This window comes from Canis lupus, chromosome 3 (genome assembly GCF_048164855.1).
Source record: "Canis lupus baileyi chromosome 3, mCanLup2.hap1, whole genome shotgun sequence".
In the NCBI taxonomy this organism is placed as follows: Eukaryota; Metazoa; Chordata; class Mammalia; order Carnivora; family Canidae; genus Canis; species Canis lupus.
Window position 1 is genome coordinate 7,855,178 of NC_132840.1, and position 23,391 is coordinate 7,878,568.

Consider the following 23,391-nt stretch of genomic DNA (forward strand, 5'->3'; position numbering starts at 1 on the left):
CTAGAGGAGAAAGACAGACATGGTCACAGCATGGAGTGTGGACACAGCCCAGAGGAGGCCATGATCCAGCAGGTTCTTGATTCTGGGAACTACTGTACATCAAAAGTTCCAGCACCACCTCGGTGGCTATGGCTGGAGCAGGCCAACCTGGCTGAGCCAGGGAGGAATCTCAGTGGCATAACAAAACCTGGCTGCCCTGCGGAAGATGAGCCCTCTGTGAAGGCTGCGTATTAGGTGAGGCAGACGTGGGGGAGGGTCTTGGTCACTGCAGCAGGGTTATAAATCTGGAGTCGGTCTTGGCCTACCAGGAACTCGGAGGTAGGGCACATGGAAACCCTAAGGCTAGATTTCTGGTGACCTGGATTCAAATGTGGACAAAGTCAAGGCCTATCTGCTTTCCTGTCAGACACAGTGGGCTCAGCCCAGGCAATCTTGCCTGCCAGATCCCACACTCGGAGCAGGCCTCATTATAATAGGGGCTTCCAGAGTCAGGTGCCAGTCAGAGTGGTATGAGGGCTGGTCAGTGCTCTGTGCTCGAGCAGTGTCGTTCTGGAAAACAAGGAGGCCTCTGTGGCTGGTGACTGGGGAGCTTTGACTCCTCTGGCAACACTGGTGTAAGGCTGGGCCTCCTGAGAAGGACCTGGGGAGGTTGAAGGGAAACAGTGGTTTCTGCTCTCAACATGAGCTCAGGGCAGGGCAAAGGCACTTGAGGTACATGTGCTGGCCACAACAGGCTCTCCTTCCCTGGCCTGGAAGGGCAGGAGTGGGGCCCTGTGGCCCAGGGCTGCCACCAGCCTGCCTGCTCATCCTGGTCAGCAGCGAGTCTCTGTGAGCCTTCTGGGCTCTGCTGTGTCCAGCTCTTTTCCAAATAAGGGACTTGAGGACCAACGTAGGGAAACTGTTCTCTGGACTGAGCAGTGGGCCCTGTCTTAGGAGAGAGGAATGATGTCCAGGTCTGCAGTGAGGAAAGGAACTGAAAGTGGGGCCAGGCTTCCAGTTTGGGTGTAGAGGAGGTGACTCTCAAGGTCAACTTTGACTGGAGAGCAGCAGAAGCTGCCTAGCTCCTTCTCCCCGACCTGTTCCTCTCCCTTTCTCCTCTCTCATTCTTCCCAGGAATGCCTGAGAACATTTTCCAGAGAGAACACATATGTCTCCACAGAGCCCACCCCAGGGCCCTCTGAATATTTGGTACAGATGCTTTCTACTGCCTCCCCCGTCATGCTTTTTATCAACTGCAATGCCAGGGCCACGGGTTGCGATTCTGTGGTGAGAATCAATTTCATAGATGTCAATAAACTAAGAAGACGATTAATTCAGACTCTGAGGCTGAGCATGACAGCTATTTTGGGTCAAGTCCACATTTTGTTCCTGAATGGACTCTGGCTTCCGCATTCTTTCCTCAGTCCAGCTCCTCCGCCTTTGTTTTGAGTTCAGCGCACTGAGTTTGGCCATGTGCCCATGAGGAAGCCCTGGACTAATTTCCAGTTTTGGGGGCCTTTTCCCATCATCTCTTGCTCTTCATTGTAAAAGCCAAGCAACACAGAGAATTTAGAAACACATTGGGCAGAGTCCCTCCCCTCTCATAGCAACAGATACTCTTCGGCTTTTCCCTTCGATCTGGGTCCGTGTGTGTGATGGCTGGACAAGGACACTCGCTTTATGGTCTATTTATTCAGTTAATGTTAGATGTGTCTCCGTGTGGCCTTTGAGGCTTTGAGCGCATCATTTCCAGTGGCTGCAAAATGTCGTGTCAAGTGGATAGACATGCATTATTTAATCATTTGCCTTCTGTGCACATCATTGCTGGAAGCCAGGTCACCTGACCTGATTTTGGCTCATAATGCACATTTACTAGTCCCAGTGCAGGGAGGTGCAAAAGTGGGGCCAGAATTCAGATACATTTATTTATGAAACATTTATTAACTGTCCACTAAAGGCCAGGAACTATACCAGAGAGATGGTGGGGTTTTGAGGGGGGAGGAGGAGGTAAGAAAATGAGGCCCTAGGTACCCAATTGCTTGAGAGTCTGACTGGGGCCAGGAGACAGGTCTTTAGGTCTCACAGGATGAGGGGGTGTTAGGGCTTGTGAGCCCCAGGGAAGTTATGATATGCCTGGTTCTGAGAACCTAGGTTCTCAGATAATTGGGATGTGTCTTTTAGACACTGGTGAGTTCCCCTTTATTTGTCACTGATGATAAAGTAGTCAAGTTTGGGACTAACTTGCCTTATAAAACCAAAAAAGCAAAGATGCTAGGGGCTTTTCCTATTATCACTTCAATTTTAGTTATTTGCCTTCAGATGTTCTTCGAGTAAGAGGAGAAAGGATATGGAAATAAAGCTGTATGGCTGGAAACTATGGGAAATATAGGAGCTTTTCCAGAATGACTTGTGTCCATCATGTGTAGGACCAGAGGCCACAGAGGCTAAAAACCACTACTTGATAGGAGAATAACTGCTATGCTTACTGAGCTCCTGCTGCAAGACACACGGGACTAGGCACTTTATGTAGGGAACCGTGAGTTTCTTTACAACAATATTTTAAGGTAGGTATGACTGTCTTTCACTTTATTTATGGAGTTTGAAAATTAGGATAGTTAAGTGACTTGCTAGAGGCGACTTAGCACTACCTCTTCTCTAGAGCCAGGTGGCTGCGTAGTATCTTATGAAACCCTGTTTCCAAAGACTGGTCCCAGGCATGTTTGCCTTTCAAAACAAAATGGTAACTGGATAGCAACCCAGACCTAGAAACGCAAGAGAAATTATATGTAATAATTTTAGAAAGCTCTCTTAAAGTAATTTACTTCCCATTGAGAGTATATACTTAGAGCTGAGATTGATAAGAATATATGTTTAGGGTTAGTAGTTAAGTTTATTTTTGTCATTTTCAAAAGAAATTGTACCTTAAAATTAACATACCACATCAGTGGTATAAGAAACTGATCTCATCCTCAATCTTTTTGCTGGTAGATTAAAGACTTTGGGGTATTTACAGACTTTCTGTCCTGCCCTGAAAAGTCAGGAGGCCAGACCAGAAACTACTGCCCAGTAAATTTTAGTGGTAGAGCCAGGTCTGTCCCCTGAACCAGTAGCTGGATGTGTGTGATGGGCAGAAGAGATTTGAGGGATTTGAGGGAATGTGAGCATTCCAAGGGACAGGACAGTCTGGGCCTGCTTTTTGTTTTTGTTTTGTTTTTAAAGATTTTACTTATTTATGAGAGACACAGAGAGGAGGTAGACACAGGCAGAGGGAGAAGCAGGTTCCACTCAGGGAGCCCGATGTGGGACTCGATCCCAAGACCCCAGGATCACGCCCTGAGCCGAAGTCAGACCCTCAACTGCTGAGCCACTCAGGCGTCCCTGGGCCTGGTTTTTAAATTTGACTTTGTTGTTTTTCTTGATTACAGCCACAATTCTAATTCATAGCCCTGTACACCAGAGCTGTAGGTTCTGCTTTCAAATGGCATACGGGGCACTGTGCTCAAGATGATGATTTATCTAATTCTTTCTTGGAAACCTTCTTTTACCTCTGACTGCGGATGCCTTACATGCTCTCATCACTACCCCTTGGCATCCTTGCTTCCCATTCAATCCCTCTGCCCTATGTCACGTGCTCAGAGGGGCTTCACTGACAATTTCCTCTGCTGGCATGTCTATCATGCCTGCCCCACATTTATTCATTGACATCCAGTCTGCGGGCTGATGCACACCCTTGAAACTCTGGTGAATTTGGGGCTGGAGACGCATTCTTGAGTCCTTGGCATATAGAGGGGGCTGCATCCCTCTCCAAGAATAGGTGTGGTCATGAGAGGCATGGGTGGAGGGGAAAAGCAAGGAGACCAGGGTCTGTCTTGGGGGAAACCACAGTTGAACTGTCAGTGCAGGTTGGAAGGGTCATAAGGGCAAAGTAGACGAGATGGGAGCAGAGCTGGGAAAACACAGGTGCCCTAGGGTTTTGAGAAGGGAGTGAGTGACCAGATGGATCTAGAGGGGCCAAGATCCCCAGGCTGTGTGGGGCCTGCTGGGATTCCTGTCTGCTGTTCTTATTAATTTTACCCAAATCTTAAAAATCGTAAACCCTATACAATGGGGATGAGTCTAAAACTATTTTTTTTTCAGTTCACCTTTTTAAACTCATAGAATATTATATGATCATTAAAGAACGTTTGGAGGAAAAAGTGGAAAGAAATTTTAAATACCTAAATTCAAACCTTTCTAAACACACCACATGCCAACCTTTTGGTATATTTTCTTTCAGTGGCTTTTCAGCGGCATAGGGTTTTTAAAGTTGTGATTATATATAAAGCTGTACTCAATTTAACATTTATATCCCAAGTACCCATTTATGATGGTCTTTTAGAAACATCATTCACACTGGTACAGAGTTCAGCACTTGCCTTCAATCTTCAGAATATTACTCCTTTCTGTTGTTATGTATGTTTTGGCTACTAGATGTCAGATACTGAACGTAGTATGTAAATTTATGTGCACGATTGTCTTCATCTCATATTTCCAACAGCAATGGGTTTTCCCTCAAGTGTCCTGATACTAAAATCGAGAGTGTACAAATGTTCAGAACAGTTATGCTTGCACAATTGCTCCTATGAATATAAAATTGCCCTTTTATCCTGCTTGGTGCTACTTATTACCTTAAATTGTGTTTTGTCTGATATAGCCACTCACGCTTTTGCTTTTGTTTGCATTTATCTGGTATAGCTTGGCCTACCCTGGTGTTGTTTAATTTTAGTTGAGTCTCTAGTTTTTTATTTATTTATTTATTTATTTATTTATTTATTTATTTATTTATTTATTTATTCTAGTATTTATTTAATCTGGGAGCCTTTGTCTTGTAACAAGGGAATATTAACTACTTAAATTTATTGTCAGATTCATTTTGGGTAGCCTCCTGTCATCTTGTTTTATGTTTTCTGCATTTCTTTTCTTTTCTGACTTTTGCACCAGAGTAGATGATTTCTTTTATCTTCTGCTGTGATTTAGGCAGGGAGACATCTTGTTTCTCACTCCACTGATCTGCATTCTATTGCCTCCAATGAATGTTTTGATTTGTCTCTGTGTTCAGTTTCTAAGCAGCTCAGCTTATCTCAGCCTGGCCCCTTCTCATCTCTTTTGGTGGAGGCGACATCCTCTGCAGAATGGTTTTAAAGGCCCTCTGTAGTTTTTTCTTTGCTCCCTCTGGGAAGGGAGTCCTGCATAGGTACTCAGTGGTGTTTCCTGCAAGTGAAGGGACCATCCAGGCCCCAGCCAAGGGGGAAGTGTGTTGGGTGATGGTGAGGGGGAGAGGCAGGAAGTGTCCTCCCCACTGCAGAAGCCCCAGGAAGAGGTGCCTGCTGACCCTTAGTGGTGAAAAGCAGCCTGAGCGCATGTAGCCCCAGCTGACAGGGATGAGCTCTCTGCAGAGAGGGTTCCAGGGTTAAGGGACCAGAGTGAGAGGGGATAGAGGACCGGAGTTGCCTGGGTCTTGGCTCTGGCCTGGGAAGGTGGTTCAGAGCCTGTCAGTCTTATGCATGCAATTTCCTGGGCACTTGAATTATTTGAAGAAAAAAAAAAAAAGGATTTTTAGACTTGTAAAAGGAATTTCAGCAAGGGCTTTTTCAGTGCTTCCATTTATCTACTCTCTTAACTAGGTGTTGCTCTAATGTATTGTATATTAAAACTCTCTCTATGGGGCAATTAAAACCTTTAAAACATTTGCTTAAATTTAACACTCTGGCATTTTTTTTTCATTTATGCAAGATAGTTGCTCCTCTGTATCCCCAACACAGAGGGGCCAGTTCTGGGGAGGGCATTGCCACACCTATAGACAGGGCAGTAGTGGGGGCTGGGAAATGGAGTGTGGGGTTGGCTGGGGAGGACAGCCTGCCAGGGTCGAAGAAGGTCTCCGGAGGGAGACACAGGCCAAGCAAAGCTTTGCTTTGCTTTCTTTTTTTTTCCTGGCTTTATTGAAATATTATTGACATATAACATCTAAGTTTTTTTTTTTTTAAGGATTTTATTTATTTATTCATTTCTGCTGGACGCTAAAGGCTGACCCCTTACAATGTCAAGTTCCTCTAGGGCTGGCATCTCAGCTGATCCTCCGGAATCCCTTGGAACATTTCAGCCAGAATCAAGCGGGTCCAGACAAGCAGGTTCCCAGGAGGTCTTGGGGCTGGGACCAGTCCAGGCCTTGGCCACTGAGATCAAGGTCATCACCCTAATCTCCATGCTACTCCAGGCCCACATGGTCAGGAGAGCCACTACCAAGCCTTTGGAGGACCAGATGGGGAAACTGAGTTCTAGAGGTGTAGATGATACATCCAAGGTCACTCTACAGGCCAATCCCAATTCCCTTCAGTGTCCTGAAATATCACACTTCTATGTGTGCTGGTGTAAACCCTCTGACTTAGGCCTTAACATCTGGGTCAAGCTTAGGCACGTGTGTGTATTATCACCCCCTCACTGCCCCCCGTCAGTCAGTCACTCCTCTGTGCCTCTAGTATGCTCTGTTCATCCCCCCATCATACCACTTATTTTGCTGCACAACAATTATCTGTGTTTGTCCTCCTTGCAGGAGGCAGTACCTAACGATGGAGACTTTGTGTTGCTCTTTGTGTATAGTAGACCTACATGAATTTTGTTAAATGAATGTTGATGAATTCATAATTCCACTCACATAGGTTACAGTGGTTTGGTCCAATTAAATGTGCAGTCCTTTTATGATCCATTAATGCAAGATTATGTTCTTCTGAAGGTTAACAAGTGAAGAACTATTTTGCTCAGCATATCATGCCCATGAGGAGGCTGCTTGGACCAACTGCTTCGTGATTGCTCCCTGTGGCCATATGCTCTAATTGCAGGCAAAAGTTCTCAAGAGTGGGTCTTTCAAATGAAGCATTTTCACTAGGTGTACCCAGCAAGTTTCTGCAATATACGAGCCTCTGCCTCCTTTACCTTCATGCTGCTACCTCAGATGCCACAGCTGGACCTGCTCAGATTTGAGGTGAGATGAAGTTGGCAGTAAAAGATCCCAGTTTGGCTCATCTGCTGGGCTACCTTATTCCAGAAGTATGAGGAAGCATCTGGAAGGGAACATCATGGGTGACCACGTTCACTTGTACATTTCCTACAGTGCACTCCTTGTTCTGCTTTGGAATTGACTAACCCCATAAGGACAGGCACTAAGCCTCATTCACTTCCATCTCCCCGATGCCTGGCACAAGGCTTAGCACACAGTATGTCAAGCGCGTGAGCAAACTATGAACACTTGGTGAGCACCTACTATGTTCTAGGCCCCAAGCTGGGGGCTGATCACAGGAACATCTAATGATCAGGTAAATGGGACCTGGCTGGTAAAGATATTCTAAAGTAAGCACAGCTGTACTTTCCACTCTAAACATCCATACCTTCATTATTATGATTTCCCAATTTGATTTTATCCTTCAAAAGTCACCATTCCACCCTGTTGCGTCGAGTGTTTGACACATCAATTGTTACTGGGGTCAGTGGCCACAGGAGCCTTTAACATTCTATTACCAAGTGTTTGTCATTTCTTTTTAAATTTATTTTTATTTATTTAAGATTTTATTTGATTATTCATGAGAGACACACACACAGAGAAAGAGGCAGAGACACAGGCAGAGGGAGAAGCAGGCTTCATGTAGGGAGTCTGACGTGGGACTCAATCCCGGGTCTCCAGGATCACGGCCTGGGCCAAAGGCAGGCGCTAAACCGCTGAGCCACCTGGGCTGCCGGTGTTTGTCATTTCTTATTAATGATATATTTAAAATCCCTAGGGACTTGTTCCTGGCTAACTTGTCAAGACCCCTGTGGCCTTGCTGACCTGTTTGTTTATCCTTCCAGAACTGTGGAGGGCATCACTTTCTAGAGAAAACATAGTATGGCATCATGATCTCTTTCATTTTCTATCATCTTGTACATCAAAACTCCTTTACTTATCAAGGCGCTCTCTCATGACTGTGGAAGTTCCCTCCCCATGGCCTCACACCCTTCACAGAACTGCAGGGGCCTCTAGGAAGAAATGCCACATCTGGGTCCCTCTCCCTTCCTGTCTTTGTTTTCCATTGTTATTAGAAGCATAGCCGTGGAGAGAAATCGGGTGGTCAGCAGCTACTGCAGCCATTAGAAAGGATAGACTTTTCTTCTAACCCCCTCTAAGGAGAATGGGGTTTGGTCTCTAATCTCTGCAGTTTGCAGAGAAATAAGCACAGCGAATTTACAATGGCAAATTCAGAAACATTTCATTTTGTGAAACAGCTCTCTACAAAGGAGGCAGGGGGCACTGGCTGACAGGTGCTGCATCCAAAAGGGACTACGGGATTTGCAATGACCCTGACACAGGCCCTCACAGCAGCCACCCTGGGAGGCTGCTACTCAGGCAGGGGTGTCACTGGGAAATCAGACCAAAATATAACACTGCCTGCTTCCCAGAGCACAGAGAAAAGGACTCAGCCCAGTGGGCAAGGCTTCTGCCTCCCCCCTACAAAAAGGCCTCCAAAGCTTTTTGCCTGAGTTTGAGCACTGCAGCTGTGCTTGGCATCTGTGTTCCTGGCAGCCCATGCTGCCTGCCACTCAACACAGGCAGCAATGCTGGTAGCAGACCTTCCACCCTTCTACTGCCTAGGGCTTTTGTGAAGATCAAGTGAAAGAAAAGGCTAGGCACATGGTTTGGAAAGCAGAGAGCAATGGTAGGAATGCTGGATTGTGGTGTTGTCTGGCCGCCGTCTCCTCAAACTGGCTTTGGGCATGCCTGGTCACCTGCTCCACACGGCAACCATATGCCCAAATTCAGTGAGCTGCCTCCAATTGGTGCCTTCAGATTTCACATCCCTTCTTTTGCCTATGAACTCTTTTGGTTTTCTAGCTTGTTAGCTTGACATCCAAGACTTTCCAAACATCTATTTCGTATTGAAAACCTCTTCTCCATTTCAGGGCCCCCAGCACACCTCATTGGTGTTCCCAGCCCTATTCATTTGATCATAGCTTTTCCCTGTCTTCCCTCTTTACTGTACTCACCCTTCAGAGCCTCTCCATATTGCACCCCTTCTTGAAGACCAAGCAGAAGACCTCTATACAGGCTAATCAATGAATCATCTTGCCCTCTTTCAAAATAACAGTTATTGGGTTCCTGCTGACCTTGAATCAGAGAGGACATTGGTCACAGTGGTCAAGAGAAGGTTTTACAGTCAAATTGCCTGGGTTGGGGTCCTGGTTCCACATCTTACTGCTTGTGTGACCTTGAGCAAGTTAAAGTATCTGAGCATTGCTTTCCTCAGCTATAACGTAGGATAATAGTGGTATCTCTTTTATACATATAAAGTGCTGAGCACATTGCCTGATGCACTGTAAGCATTCAATAAAAGAAAGTTAGTATTACCTTAAGAATTTTCTTATAAGTTGTCATGTAATGGCCATAGCAACCCAGGGAAAGTAGGTTTTATTGCCCCAGATGAGAAAAATGAGGCTAAAAAAGGTTAAAGCACTTGCCCACCACATTGGTGGTGAAACTGAGATTCAGATTCAGGTCTGTCTGACTGGGATCCATTGCTTTAGCCAAATGCCATAGCCAACCCGCCTTCATCAGGCCTCTTGGGCTTACTTTAGCCCTTGTTCCTTGGTTCACTCTGTACATTAACATCTCTCTTCTCCTCAGCCAGACCCTGGGCTCTTCCAGAACAAGGTTTTCCAAAATGTACCATTCTGCATTTGTTGAGTGAACAAGAGGGAATGGATGGGGGAAAATGCATTTTAAGATCAGAACTTATCCCAAGAGAACTTAGTACTGGTACTTAGGTCTCTGGAAGTCATGGGTCTCTCAACAGAACCAGGGTTGAGCCTGCCTGCAGGCTCTTCCCCACCTTAATCCTCCCATCATACTTTAACCCCAGACATCTGACTATGTTGTTCTCATCTGCCAAAATACGTTCAGGGATCTCCACACTTGCTGTATAACTAGTCTGAGTGTTTTCTCTAGAGTCCGATCTGCTTTGTCAACAGAAATCCTCATTCAGCTTAACATACATTTCTTTGGTCCAGAAAGCAAACTTTTGGAAGAAGAATAGATATTCAAGGATAGCAGTAATGTGCTGCCTCAGAGCTGTGCAGTGGGTGGACCCATGGCCTGCTCTAAGAGCCTAGAGAACATGGTTCTCTGGGGACTGTGGTTTCTAGATTTATGTCCCATTTATTTTTAAAGCAAAGCTGTGTGTAAAGTGCTCTAAACACTAAGGTCAGAATGTCAGAATTTGAGAAGAAGTATGATGGAGAACAATACCCATTTTGCTACTTGCTTTACCATCCCAGGAAAGAAACTTCACATGTGTTAATAGGACAGAGAGAAGAGCATGAAAGATTGTGTAGGGTGCCCAAAGTTACTGAGAACCTACATTTTGGTGCAGACACACTTATCAGATGAAACTGTCCTTTCAACCTCCTGTTAAAGAATATCTGAAATTTCATTTCATGAAAGCTACCATTTTTGAGCACTTACTATGTACAAGGTGTTTTATTTGCATTATCTAATACAGTCCTTACCACAACCTGCAAGAGAGGTGGTGCTAGCTCCATTTTATAGAGAAAACTGGTACTTTTTTAAAAAACATTTTATTTTTAAGTAATCTTTATACCCCATGTGGGGCTTGAGCCCACAACCCTGAGATCAAAAGTCGTATACTCCACCAACTGAGCCAATCCATGTGCCCCTACAGTATCTTGATCAAGGCCAATGGGGAAAAAAAAAGGCCAATGGGTAGCAGAGTGGCTTTGACCTCACATGTGTCTGACTCCACCCAGGATCTTTCTCCTAGAGCATAAGGCTTATATTTCCCTAGGAATCTTGGAGTCAAAGAGACTTAGAGCTCTTGGGTCATCTGCTCTTAGTATACTTTGATCATCTTCTTCCTCAACTCATTTAGCAGAGGTCAAGACCTGGGCATAATGCAATTAGCTAATTTGTTTATCCATTGTATGCTTATGTAAATGGCTTGAAATTTTTCCTCCGTATCATTATCTGCCAGAAAATTGGGGCCACATCAAGGTAGTTCATGAGCTTATACTGAGCAAATATTTCCAGTCCTGTTTTAACTAGTAGTAAATCTTTTCCTTTATTTATCTGAAAATTGCTTGTTCTTCTGTTGCCTCTGCCTTGTAAGATTCCCTAAGCCCCTTCTGATAATAACAATAGTTAATATTGAGTACACACTATGTACTAGCCACTGTTCTAAGGGATTTGACTCAACCAAAGAGGTAGGCTCTGTTATTATCCTCATTTTACAGGTGAGGAAATAGAAGCACAGAGAGATCAATCAACTTGTTCAGGGTCACACAGCCCAAGTGGGAAAGCTACTATTCATCTCAGGTTGACTGATTATAGAACCTCCTTTGCTAAATGCCTTAGTTTGTAAAGAACATTTCCTCCTAAGTGGAAGCACTCTAGAACAGCATTATTCAGTAGAAATATGAGCTATAAATGCAAGCCACATATATAATTATAAATTTCCTAGTATACACATTAAGAAAGTAAAGGAAACAAATGAAATTAATTTTAATATATTTTATTTAAACCCAATATATCAAAAATATTACTTCAATCTACATTAACATTATTAATGATATACTTTATATTCTTTTTTCATACTAATTTTTCAAAATCTAGTGTATATTTTATACTTACAGTGCATCTCCATTTGGACTAGCCACATTTCAAGTGCTCAATAGCCGCATGTGGTTACTATCTTGGACAACAGGATATAAACAGGCATTCTTCTTTTTGTATTTCATCTATGATTTGTTTCTCTTATAATTTTAAGTTTTGCATTAAGATTAGATCAAAGAAGGCTATGTTAATGAAAATGTGCCCTTTGGATAATTTGGTGAACAGAGCATTACTTTGTACAATGGAGAGAAGAAGCTTTAGGAATTACTAAAACCTGGGTTCTAATCTCCATCTTCGCTACTCCAGGGGCTGTGTGTGGCCAGTGGCAACCCCAATTTCCCTCAGCCTCTTCGTGTTAAAAAAGAGATGATGGTTTGTGATTATTAAGGTTCTTTCCATTTCTAAAAACTTTATTTACAGCACACACCCTTGTCAGGGGTTCTGCCTCTGTTTCCACTTTCCATTCAAGATTCCTATATGACAGAGCTTACCCTAAGTTGGACTGTGTTCACTATGACCAGCTCTGTGCTTGGCACATTGCAGATACAGGAATATTCATTGGATGAATAAAAAGTCTTGAGACCCCTGGGTTTCCCAGTTTTTGCCAGAATAACTCTACCAGTCTTGTCAATTAATTACACTTTTATTTCCTTTCTCATATTGGCATAAAATCTTGATGATCTAAGTTTTCTGAAGGGTCATAGCCAGAATTAAAAACCATTTCCTGATCCTGTTAGCAAAGGAGACGGTGCTCAGCTGTAGGCATAGCTTCCTAGAGACCCCCACAAATAGCTTTCCTCTTAATACATGCTGTTCTGATGTTGAGGAGAGTTAATTAATGACTCTAAATAAGAAAACAATCAAATCTGTCTGCGGTCATATGAGTCAGAGCAGACCCAGATGGGGAGCCAGGTCCTTGGCCTCCAAGTGCCCTCGGGAACAGCAGTAGCAGCCTTGCTCCATGCATCAGAGTCTTGCAAGGCCCTAACCTAGAAGGGGAAAGAATTACTCAAAATGGATTGGAGACCCAGCCTGATTTGAGGCATTTTCTTAAAAGGTGAGGCCCCCTATCTGTGTGTTGTGCAGACTGAGATAGAGAGAGGAGAAAAAGCAAAAGTCCGTTCCTCTCTATTCTCTTCAGACACCTAAACAACAGCTACTGAATGGGGAGTTCTCAGGCATAGGCCCCTTGTGCATGTGGCAAGATTGGGGCAGTTGGCACTGCCACCCTGGGAGGACCAGAGGACATGTAGCTTGAAGCATATCAAACCCCAAACCTGCCTACCTTCAGGCATCCTGCAGCCACATATGAAGACAGAACAATGGTTATGATGACATAAAGGCAGAAATGTGATGCTTCCCTGAGATTAGCTGAGGCTTACAACAATGAAAACTTTTATTTTGGAGTTAGAGACTTTGCTGTAAAAATCTGAGAGTAGGAATATGGGGAAGGAACCCCTTAACAATATCCAAGTGTCCTCAGCATTGGAACTGGACAGTAGCAAATGAAGATAAGCCCTATTTCTTTGGTTCTGCATGTATTCTGTGAAATAATATCAGCCTCTTCATTTTCCAACTATTCTTGCAGATTATTAAAAATACATTTTGATGCCATATAGGCTTGGCTTCTTGTGAAATTGTTCCATTCTGGAAAGAAAACTCTGAAACACTGGCCATGAGGATCATTATACTCCCCTTTCTCCTCCTTGGTAATCAAGTACAGGTATCCTTTTCGCAGGATAATATGTAAAGTATTGTGGTAATATCCTTGATGCATTTGAAAGGACTCTTTATGGCTTATGTCTGAATCTTTGTTGGCCCCCAATCCATTCCTCTAAAATTTGGTTAGAATCTCATAGAGGACAGTTCAAAACTTCAATTTTGCTTCTACAATAGCAATAGGAAAAAATAGAGGTAAGAGCAACCTCTGCAGTTTAAGAGATCCAGATTGGAATCTAAACTCTTTTTCTTCTGATCTGTATAATCATGGGCAAGCCCCTTTCCTCTTAAAGCTTCATTTCCTCATCTTGAAAGTGGAAACTACCACTACCATCTACCTCATAGGACTGTGAGGATTAAATACATTCTTACATTTGAAAAGCCTGACTCAGAAATGTTTCCTCTTATTAGCTTGTAATTCTTTAAATAGGGTTTGCCAATGGGTTCATTTGAAGCGATGCGATAAAAGTCTTTATAGCTCTGTTGCCTCCTATTTCTTTCTATGATGATGAGCTTTAGGGAAATCCTCACAGAGGCCATGCTCCTCAGAGCTTGCTTCTACTCCATGCCCTAAATCCTGCCTTCCCACTACTGGGGCGGAAGCCGGTGCTCCAGAACCTCGGACAGCTCCACTCCCTTGTGACTGGCAGCCCAAAGGAACTGGAGAGATTTGGGGGATTTTCCCAGAAAGGCTGCATTAGTGTTTGGAATTAGGAATCCCAGGGGCTTCATTCTCATTCACAGCATGCATGCTATTTGCTTGCATCCTCAGATTCTTCAACATGACCAGTTCTCCTGGAGAAATTCTGAGGAGCCTCTCCTCTTCAGAAACCCGTTAACTACACCCATAAGATTTACTAAATCTTCACCCCCTTTCCTTCTCTCCTGTGAACTCCAAGGATTTTTTTGAGCCCAAGAACAGAAACACCACCCACATCTTCCTGTATCTGCTGATATTTAATTTGTTTGGCTTCTGTACAAGGATTAAACATTCTTGATTAACTTCAAGTGAAAGTAATAATGTATGAGCATGAAGAAAGGCTTTACAAGACAAAGAGATTCAGGTATGAATTAAAAGAAACATAAAATAATGTTATTGCCTGTAGGTGATGTTAAGCGCCATTCTCTAATCAGAACAAGCAGGTGGTTCAATTTATGAGATAATTTAGCTTTTCACTCTTCTAATACAGAACACAACACACATATGCAGTCACCTTCTGAACAGGCAAGGAAGAGATTAAGTCCTATTTTTACTTTGTGATACTGAGTCACATAGTTCAATGCAAATCACATGGATGCCAAAGTAAGAACAATACCAGGTATTTAAATACCTCCTTTCCTTTGAGGAGCTCTAAAGATTTTGTGTCTGTGTGAAATCCCTTCAGAGTAATTCTGGGAGAAGAGACACACGTCACCAGATGAGGATTTAAGACAGCATGTTTCATCCATCTCCCCTACTGCCATGATTTCACGATTAGGTCTGGAAGAGCCAGTGTTTGCCAGTTCTTTGCACTTAGTAATAGCCTCTTGATTTCTACATTTTCTGGGCCATATTGTCAACTAGTGAAAGAAAGCTTATCTTTGAAAATATGTTATTGACTAATTTAATGATGAGGAAGAGAGAAGGATAAAATGGAATAAGAAGGGGAGGTGGGAATCATAGTGGGTGAGGAAGAGATAAATAAGATACCTAAAACATCCTGAGCTTGATAAGATTTTTCCATGCATTTTCCTCATAAGCAGATTTGATGCCCACCCCCAACTGGACAGAAATGTGGACAAAGGCATTTTGGCCCTCTTCAAATACTTCTTCCTTTTTTTAAAAAAGAAAGATTTTATTTATTTATTTGACAGTGAGTGAGAAAGCACAAGCAGGGGGAGTTAGCAGAGGGAGAAATAGGATCCCTGCTGAGCAGCAATCCAGATACACGTGGGGCTCACTCCCAGGACCCTGGGATCATGATCTGGGCTGAAGGCAGACCTTTAACTAAGCCACCCAGGTGCCCCTTTAAATACTTCTATATGGGCAAGGACAGTGGCAGTTCCACTGCTTGAACTAGTTTGAAGGAAATGCTATTAAAAACATCAACCTAGGACTCCAAAGGCAGACAAGGAGCCCCCAAATAGAAGGGTTTGTGGTTTTTACCTAACAGGGCCCACACCCACCCGTAATCTCCACCCTACGGGAGAGTGTTAGTTGCAAAATTACTACTTTTCCCAGTAGAGGTCGCTGTGGGTACCGGCAGTGGATACTTGTTGAGACTGGACCAGGCAGGGCTGGGCTGGATGGTGGCTCCACTGCCTGGTAACTGCTCTTCCTATGGTTCCACTGACAGCAGTCTAACCCCTCATCCTATGGGAGGGGGGTCTGTGGTGGGGATTATCTCAAAGCTATACAACGCCTTTGCTGTAAAAGCACAATGAAACTGAGGTCACTTGCTGGAAATGGGCATGTCCGTGGGAGAGCTGTCATCCTCAGAGGTGTCCACTCACAGTAGTATCTCTGTCTCACTAGTGCCCTCTCTGTAGTATACCTGGTATTACTGAGAGGCTACCTGCCAATAACCAGCAACCTAGACCTTTGGCCCTTCCGGACATGAAAGCCAGACTGAAAAAATTTGCCTTGCCACAAAATCTTACACCCACATCATAAAGACTGTGCTGGTGAGTGCCTCAAGCCCCACCTGGAAGCCCACGTGGAGGGGTAGGGTGGAATTCTGGGCCTCAGGGGAGCCCATTACAGCAAGATAAGGTTTCTCGAAGATGGGAAAGGCAGGACAATGGTAAGGAATGTTAGGGTCAGACCTGAGACCCCAGAAAGGCTGAAGAGGGCTCCACATACTTGTAAGGTCCTATCTTCTAGGCCACACCCCTGCATGCAGGCTAGGCCGAAGGCAGCCTGAAGCTACCTTCACCCTGAGGACACACACTGAGACCTTAGGTTATTACGGTGGCTTTAGAGTGGAAGGGGCTACTACCCTGCCTCCACTCCTAGCATCTAAGGTCAGCAGTAAGTGGCTCCTCTTCTCACAACCACACACAGCCAGATTCACAAGCTCACCATGACACACATATGAACACTGGAGCACACACTGGCACATTCACCCAGTCATACATGTTCACACTCTGATCCATGCAAACACCTTCGGAACCCGGAATCAAACTTGACCTAACGTGGTTGATGGGGCACAGGGGCGTCCAGTCAGGATGGCCCTCCAGACACTGGCCCACTTAGGTCTCCTGTATCCTGGGACCCTCCCCTCCAGGCGGAGTCCCCCCCCCGCCCCCCCCCCGCCTGTCCGCGTCCTCGTGGTCACAGGTCTTGAATGTCTCCCAGAAGGGACCCTGATTACCATCGCACACACGGCATCCTGGGGTGCCGGGCCGGCGTAGGGGGTGATGTGCCGGAAAGAAGGGTGCGGGGCATAGTACCCAGCCAGGGCGCAGCCGCCTCCTCCCTCGGGATTTTCCATCCCGGCTCGCGCAGGCCCGAGAGGAGCGAGCGCGCTTTGTCTCCCGCCCGGCTCCTGGCATGTTTCCGCGGAAGCTCTCTCCGCGCCGCGCCCGGAGCCCCCCCTTCCCTGGCCGCGCCCCCCGCCCAGCGGGTGGCGCAGGCCCGCCAGTGCAACGACCGCCGCTTTGTCCTACGGAGGATGCTTGGGCCGAGCGCAAAAGCCGGGTTCCCGAAGCGGCCGCCGCGCGCCCTAGAAGCAGGTAGCCAGATCTAGGGCGCGCCTTGCATTTAGCCGAGCAGCCCCAAAGGTCTGGGGGCGCAGGGGGAGTCTCCCCCGAGCTTCGGAGTGCTAGAAAGGGGACCCGCCCCGTCCCGCCCGCACGTGCCCATCCTCGTCGGGCTCCCTGCAGCGGTGCAGAAGCCGGGTCGCGGGCGAGGCGGGACGGGGCGGGGCTGGGAGGGTCGTCTCGACTTTTGGCCCTTGGCCTGCATCCAGGTAGAGAGGGCCTGGGAGGTAAGGCTCAGGTAGGGAGAGGTAGGGAGGACTCCCTCCACGCCTCTTACTTTCCCCCACCGCACATCCACACCCAGCCCACTCGGACCATAGGCGAGGGGCCCTGAGCATGAGCATCGAGAACCCCGAGAATCCGCCAGTGCTCTCCTGTGCCGGCCACTTCAAGCACAGTGGAGAAGGTCTCCCAGCCTTAGCTCCTCACATCCCAACCCCCTCCCCCCAGTAACCTAGGCGGGTCCAAGTGGGAGGAGGAAGAGTCCCCTGTCTCCATCCCCATCCCGTTTCTCCTCTTCACAAAAACCTAGGCTTCAGGAAAGGGTGGCATGGAAAGGATCTGTCTGACATCCCAACAGCCCCTCCCCAATAAGCCCAGGAAGGTCTGAGCAGAGGAGGAAGAGCCCCTTGTTCTCACCCATCGTACCCAGACCCCCTTTGTAACCTCAAGCAGTACAGGTGTTGTGGGGAAGGGTCCGCCTGCCTCAGAACCTTTCATCCCGTAACACTCCCTCCCATCTTCAATAATCCAAGCAGCCTCGTTTTCAAGCACGGGGGTGGGGGAAGGCTCCAAGCTCCCCGACGCCCTCTCGGTAGAGATGGGGGGGGGGTCCCTCCAGCGCTTGCCCCTCACACTCTCACACTGCGCCTCCACCATAAAACAAAAACTAACCCAAGCAGCTCCGACTTCAGGCGCCGGGCCACAGGGAGGCCCTCGAGTCAATCAGCAGCTCTTCGGGACAGATGGTCTTGGGGGCGGTGAGGAGAGGTCCCATTAACTCCCCAGGCCCCCTCATATCTCAGTTCATTCCCTCCCCAATGAAACAAAAGCGAACCCAGCAGCACCGACCTCAAAGAGGAGGGAGGGCTGTCAGCGCTCGGCAGCGCAACCAGCTCCTCTGGGCTCCTCACTGCCCGGCTTTCCCGCGGTGGCTCTCGCGGCGGCGGCGGCGGCGGCGGCGGCGGCGGCGGCGGCGGCGGCGGCGGCGGCGGCGGTAGCGGCGGCGGCGGCGGCGGCGGCGGCGGCCACCGCAGCTCTCGCGTCCGGAGCCTCCCTCGGACTCAGCACCTGGAGCTGCGAACAGCTCCGCGCCTCATTCCGCTGACTCCGCCTCCCCTGCGCCGCCGTAGCCAATGGCGATCTTGGCCCCGCCCACGAGGCCGCCCATTGGGGGCGCCTACTCCGTTCTCTTCTGCCCAGCCTGCTGGTTTCTCGGGCTCTCCGTCAAGACCGCATCCCCCAGAGACTGCCGGAGTTTTTGCACAGCCTTCTGGAACTTGTAGTCCTTTAAGGACGCGGAGGGGGCTTATGCCGCAGGCAGGTAACCGAAGGTGGACTTCATTTCCCAGGGTGCATGGAGCAACCGAGGCGCTGAGGAGGGCGGGAGGAACTGTTTCCATAGCAAAGGCGGCTGGCTGGGGACTGCTGACGGAGAAATGGGGCAGGCCGCGGGACCGTCGGATTGTGCGTGACTTCGGGCAGCCTCTTGGGAGGGCGTTTCGATTTTTTTTTTCTTTTTTCTTCTCGATACCCATCACTGGACTTTGGGCCTCAGTTTTCCTATCTGAGAAGAAGGGCTTGGATCCGATCCGTCCTCCTGCCCGCGGTCCGCGGGCATGGGGCAAACCGAGGTCGAGCCCTTTGGTTTGCCGAGCAAAGGTGAGAGAGGACGGAGGAGACCTGTGGCTTCAGAGTGTGGCATTCTGAAGTTTATCCCTTTATTTTTGTCTCGATTTATCATGGAAGAGCGCTTTACTTCTAGTCATATCCCTTGAAGCAGGCCTTGTCCCCCGGTCTATCCCCTCCCAGACTGGCCTCCCTACACCACCCCCGATACCGCAACATTTCCCCCGGGGTCGCCAGAGGGCGCTACTCACGCTTCCGATTGCCTATGGAATTAAGCCCACACTCCTCTCAACGTTGCTCTAAAAGCCCTTCTGAATGTGGTGACCACCTCGTTCTTGCACCACTCCGAACTTCTTGGTAGCTGGGAAGCCTTAGCCACCCGTGTTCTCTCGCTACGGTGGTTCCCTCCACCCTTGCACTCGACTAACCGCTCGCCCTCTTCAAGCCCCAGCCTAGGCGTTGTCTCATCCGTGAAGCCTTCCTAGATGCCTGGCTGCATATTAGGTACCCCACCTTGTGTGTGTGAACCGCGCCCTCTACTTCCCCTATCTACTTGCGTGTTTGTGTATGTATCCATTTTCCACATTAGTTTGTAAGATTCACAGAACAGGGGCCATGTCTATATTATTAATACTTACAGTCCAGTGCCTATCGTGTCTGGCACGTAGTAGGTACTTCCTAGATATTTGTTGAGTTGAAAATGAACCGAACAGTAATTGAATTTTATTCACACCTCCATGTTCTTCCATTTCTTAAGGTTGCATATTTCCCATTGCTGGAAGCATTCAACCAGAAGGATGCCACGGCAGTGAGGAAATGTTTATGTCATTCATACAGTGGATTGGAATTTTGCCTGAATGCTTTGGGAGCCCTTACAATCCTATGACGCTAGGGATTGATAGATTCATGCCAATCATTCCTTGGAAGTCTTGTCAATTCTCCCCTAAATGTCATCAGTTCTTCATGTTCCTCTATTTCTAGCTGTTTGCCCTTCTCCTTTTTTGTGCCTAAATTCCCTGCCTCCCACTCCCTTTCTGGGAAAGATCTTCTGCCCCTGTCAGTTATGAAGTAATGACAGTCTGAGATCCCTGCCCTTCTTCAGTTCTCTGCTCAGCATCATAAGGCTCTGGTGCTGATGTCCCATCTTGATAGCTAATTTTTTTTTTTCTGAATCTTTTCCACTCAGGGCTCTGGTGTTGGCCAGATGGTCCAATTAATCCCACACATGCTTCATATGTCACCCCATCCAGACTTTTGGGTGTATTTCAGCTAAAGCATTCTTGGGAGAATGCCTTAATATATGGGTATAATTAATTCATGGCCGAAGAAATAACCAGGGGGACTATTACCCTGAGCCTGATTCAAAGCAAAAAGACAGATCCTGAGAAAAAGAAACTGTCATCCTTGAGTTGATGACATCCACGAGGGAAGACTAGGATTGTTGAAGGAGTAAAATGGGTTGCATTGGGGGAAGCACTAACGGGACCTCTAAGAGGCATGGCAAAAGGGCTTTGATCCAGGCTAAACCCTGAGGGAAGATCACTAGAGCTAGGTAAACAGATGAGGCCTCATTACTGAAGATGAGAAAACTATAAGGAGGCGGGGGAAATGGGATTTGTGCTGACACAGAGTGTCTAATTCTGTAGAAGCAGTGAGAGTAGAGGTTGTCAGAAAAGCAGGTGGGGGAAGACTAGGCCACAGAGTGGGCATCAACAGAGCATTGGCAGAGTATCAACAGAAGGCTAGCAAAGAACTGCCTGTAGCCACAGCTGAAACTCTGAAGGTCAGCTTAGCACTTAAGGAGTAATGCTAGTTTTCAGGAAATTGTTGCAAATAGTGAAAAAGCCAGGGTACCATGATTCTTCCAGAAAGCAGGGATTAAAATAGCATTGGTCCAGCCAAGTAGGGTAAGGAAAGCCGGGTTCTAATTCTGACTTTGCCTCTGATTAGATGTGTGACCCTGGGCTGGACCTGATTCTTCAGTTGTAAAATGCTATATTGGTGTTAGGGAGTAGCTAATAAGATGGAGATATGGAATCCAAACCCATTTACTAGCTACGTGACCTTGAACAAACTACATTATCAGATCTGTAGTTTGCTTATTTGACAATGTTGTAATAGATAAGTGAGGTAGCTTATGTAAAGCACTTCACAAATATTAAGCACTTAACATATGCTATTCATCTTCGATTATCAGAAATTGTTTTGACTATGAATAAACAGGCATGAGGTAATGTCCTGAGTAGCCTGGGTTCAAATTTCCATTCTCTCTCTTATTAGTTGTATGGTTTTGCTTAGGCATATACTCAATACCTTTGTTTTATCTTTTTTTTTTTTTTTAAAGGGTGGCCTTAGAGCAGAGAATGGAATTCTAGCTGCTTGGAAGCTAGAGTTATAAAGGATTCCAGGGAAACATTAAGCTAGCCTCCTACCTTGTTAAAGGGGAAGTAAAGGTCTCAGTGAAATTCCATACGTCTTCTAATTAAGTAATGAGGGGATTAACCAGAATGTTGCAGGGTTGAAGTGATTAACCAGGGCTGGGTGTTGCAGTGCCTAGTATACTAGGCTGAGGAATATAGCTTTATTCTAAAGATAATGAAGGTTTTTACGGAGACATGCGTTTTGTTTTTGTTTTTGTTTTTGTTTTTGTTTTTTTGAGACCTGCATTTTGAACAGTTCTAGGGCCTGTGTGGAGAATGGACAGGAGAAGATGAGGCTAGGATGTAGGTCAGAAGCTGCTGTAGTGATCCAGCACAGCATCTATGAAGATAGAAAAGAGGGGGCAGATCTGAGATGTATTACAAAGGTAAATATTCAAAGGACTTTGTGAGTGATGAGCTGAGTGCACAGAGGAGAGTGGTGAGTCAAGGATGATATCCAGGTGTCTGCCTTGGGAAATTTGGTGAATGGATGGTGCAACATTTCCCCGAGGTGAGGAAAAGTTAAGGAGCAGGTGGGTTTGAGGTGAGTAGGAGACATCCAGGTAAGATGTCCACTAAGTGACTTGGAGTTTGGCTTAGGAGAATGCTTTAATATTTAGGGATTCATGGCCAAAGAAAAAACAACCAGAGGGACTATTACCTTAAAACTAATTCAGACCAAAAAAAGCAGGTCCTGAGAACCTTTCATCTTTGAGAGATGAGAGATGTGATCCAGAAAAAGAATCTTAAGCTATCAAGTTATGAGCATATACATCATAATTGAAGCCATGGGAATAGATGAAATTCTTTACTAGAGAAGATCAAAGAGAAAACCAAAATCCCTTGGGAAATACTAATATAGATAACACTTGGGAATGGTTTTGAAGAGGAAGAGGGAGAAAACCAGAAAGAATGTAGAATTGAGAGACAATTTTGTTTTAAGTTGGGAGAGATTAGGACATTCAAAAATGCTGATGGGGAAAAGTCAGTAGAGGTATAGTTGAGGATGAATGCTTTGGGAGAAGGGTTGACGGGTGAACTGAAATCAGTTAGAGGGGTAGGAGGTGGTAGGGTTCAGAGTGAGTCTCAGGTAAGAGGAGGGCCCACTTTTCCTTTGATATGGAAAGGGAAAAAGGAAGGAAGAGTTGGAGATGCAAGTAGGTTGATAGTCAATAGGTAGGTGGTTGGGAGGTGGGCTCAGGAAATGGAGGCACTTCATACCTAATGGCCATTACTTCTCATGGGATATCAGAGGCAAGGGAATCTGCTCAGCATGAGGAAATGAGTTGGAATGGAAAGCTTGGAAAAAAAGAGTGAAAATGTTCAAGATAGCTGCTGTGGAAAATAGGAGAGAAAGCTAATAGCAACCGACAGGCACTGAAGAGCAGTGGTAAAGACCTGCTGAGCTTAGAGGTGATGGATTTGTAGGAGCAGTAATTTGCGGGGTTATTGGTTTTCTTCAGCATCCTATTAGTCCTGAGATATGCATGGAGGAGGCCCCTTGTGAGACTGATCCAGGTCTTGGCTTTGCTGGACAAGGGAGATAAGAAAGCAAGGAAGTTGGAAATGTTGACAAGAGAGTTAGAAATACTAGTCCACCAAGAGGAAAGAGGTGAAACCAGGATAGCGTGGGCAGATGAAAGGAATGGGATTCTCAGTGTAGCAGAAGATAGATATGATGGGTGGGAGGGCAGGGAGTGCAGTGCTGATCGGAGGTAGAGGAACTCTGGTCAAGGGCACTGGCTGGAGTGGACAGAGAAGATCATGAGAAGGTATTGAAGGCAATTTTGTAGGTCACTGGCAGGTCTTCCAGAAAGATGAAGGAGAGAGGAACCCCAGTAGCCCTTGTCGAACTGTTTAGTGAGTGGGAAGTTAACAGATGGTAAGGGAAATAGATAGGGTGCAAGATCTCTGACATGAGTGTCACAGAAACCAAGATGTTGGAGAGCTAAGAAGCCCTCTTACCCCCATAAAAGCCATGAGCTTTCTTAGCAG

General features: G+C 46.3%; 1 protein-coding gene and 1 long non-coding RNA gene across 3 annotated transcripts in view; one reads left to right on the forward strand and one right to left on the reverse strand.

The window, feature by feature from the left end:
- Positions 1-18,337, reverse strand: part of SMPD3 (sphingomyelin phosphodiesterase 3) — an 82,442-nt gene extending 64,105 nt beyond the window's left edge. The window contains exon 1 of the mRNA XM_072816338.1: positions 18,200-18,337. The gene's annotated coding sequence lies outside the window, so the exon portion shown is untranslated. The remainder of the gene's footprint in view (positions 1-18,199) is intronic.
- A 389-nt stretch (positions 18,338-18,726) lies between these two features.
- The window catches only part of LOC140627826 (uncharacterized), a 72,995-nt gene continuing 68,330 nt past the window's right edge, over positions 18,727-23,391 (forward strand). Inside the window, exon 1 of one of the 2 annotated variants that reach the window (XR_012026391.1) lies at positions 18,727-19,009. This is a non-coding gene — a long non-coding RNA (uncharacterized lncRNA). The remainder of the gene's footprint in view (positions 19,010-23,391) is intronic. The other variant, XR_012026390.1, reaches the window with a different exon arrangement.